The sequence below is a fragment of the Lupinus angustifolius genome, unplaced genomic scaffold (assembly GCF_001865875.1).
Source record: "Lupinus angustifolius cultivar Tanjil unplaced genomic scaffold, LupAngTanjil_v1.0 Scaffold_122_28, whole genome shotgun sequence".
NCBI lineage: Eukaryota > Viridiplantae > Streptophyta > Magnoliopsida > Fabales > Fabaceae > Lupinus > Lupinus angustifolius.
In genome coordinates this window covers 111,821-113,830 of record NW_017725107.1, presented here as the reverse complement: position 1 = coordinate 113,830, position 2,010 = coordinate 111,821, and positions in this window count along the sequence as shown.

The following is a 2,010-nucleotide window of genomic DNA, read 5'->3' as shown; positions in this document are numbered from 1 at the left end:
CCTTCTTTTCTCCTCTTGAATTACATGAAAAACTACTCTAAAAACTACCTAAAATGAAAGGAAAAGAAGAGGAATCAACTAGGAAGAATTTAGAATAAATTTACAATGTTTTTCAAATGAGAATTTTGTGCCTTTTTATAGGCCAAGGTCCTAGATGCTCAACTGCCATGTTTGGCAGCTAAGTTGCTCACCTTTGGCCCCTATGAAGAGCCACTTTGGCCCCTACTTGACCCCTATGGTGGGCTAGGTTACATGCATGGTGACACCTCCTCCATCTTGTCATAGCCTTATGTCATCCATGAAGTCATGTTCTTGGCCTTTAAGTAAAGAAAAAGGAAGATGTTCCATGATTTGACCAAAAAATCACTTTTCTTGTGCGCCAGCCGCTTAGCCCACCTGTTTCCCCGCTAAGCTGCCTGTTTCAGCAGCTTGGCTGACCTGGTTCCCCGCTCAGCTGCATGTTTTAGTCGCTCAGCTGACTGGTTCCACGCTCAGCTGCCTGTTTCAACAGCTTAGCTGGCATGGCGGCCTGGTGCTTGGTGCCTGCTTGACCTGGCCTGGTACTTGGTGCCTCGCTGACCTGGCCTGGTGCTTGGTGCCTGGCTGACCTAGCTGTTAGGTATCAGTGGTCTAGGAACACCTAGAAGGGGGGTTAAATAGGTGTGGCGGTTTAAAAACTACCGCTTTTTAACAACAACCCAAATACTGGAAAAACTGTCCAGTTAATCGATTAACAAAATGGCTTAATCGATTAACACAGTTACAGAACAGATTAACAGAACATACAATTTGCACTTTCAATAAGATACACTTTAAACAAATATATTTCATATATTATTGCATATAGGTGTTAACGATATAGCATTAAACATATATCCAAATTCTCAAGTATATATTTAGTGTATCAATGCAAGAAACAGAAAGATAAAGAGAGAAAGAAAGAACAGTGCACAAGGATTTTTATCCTGGTTCGTTTGCGGTCCACTGCAAACTACATCCAGGCCTCCCCTTCTGAATCAGGGAGATTTTCTTTCTTCACAATATTGAATTAAGATACAATTACCAATTCAATTTACAAGCACAATGGATGCTCCCTTCTTGAAATCTAGGATCTCTAAAACCTGGTTTGACTTCTACCCTTTCGCCTATTGAGAAAACCTTTCTCGCGAACAAGCCCCAGCCAAGAATTTTATCCTCAAATCAAGACCTCCCTGCCTTGATGAAGAACTACAATCTCTATGGTGATTTCACACCAATAGACAAATCCAGACTGCACAACACACGTTAAAATCAAGGTATTCTAAGCACATAAAGCCTAAGATATTACAATGTAAAGACTAACGATTAACCCTTATCCTAATCAATTAAGCCATCAATATAAAAGTGAGTTAATCAGAATAAAGTATACAACAGGTTTCTTTTAATCAGAATCTAATGCATGATCATGTGACCAATATCAAATTAGGCAGAAACATAAAGCATGTTATAGAAAAACAGCATAATCTCTCTTCTCACACATGCAACTCTCAAGCAAAATAATAGTGAAAATACGAATACAAAATGCTCTCTAATACAGCCCTAAACAAATAGAATAAATGCTTCTGAGTTCTAAGTGAAGCCTCGTATTTATAGCATGGAGAATAAGTGGTTTAAGTCGTTGCAAAAACAGTTAAACAGTTAAGCAGTTACAACAACAGAAATAGATTTCAGTTATAACACAAAACAGACACGTTAATCGATTAACACTACCATTTAATCGATTAACGGACTTACAGGATGACATTCAAAACAGTTAAAACAGAAAACACATATTCAACATAAATTTGGTTATGTTAATCGATTAAGCTACCACATTAATCGTTTAACTGAGGCATTTATGCATATGTTTCACAAGGCAAACTTCTCATATGTTACATATTTTATCATTTATATTATGCCTAATATGCATAGATAACATGTATGATATATGCATGAACATACGATTAACTAGATGATGCATCTCTTGAATAT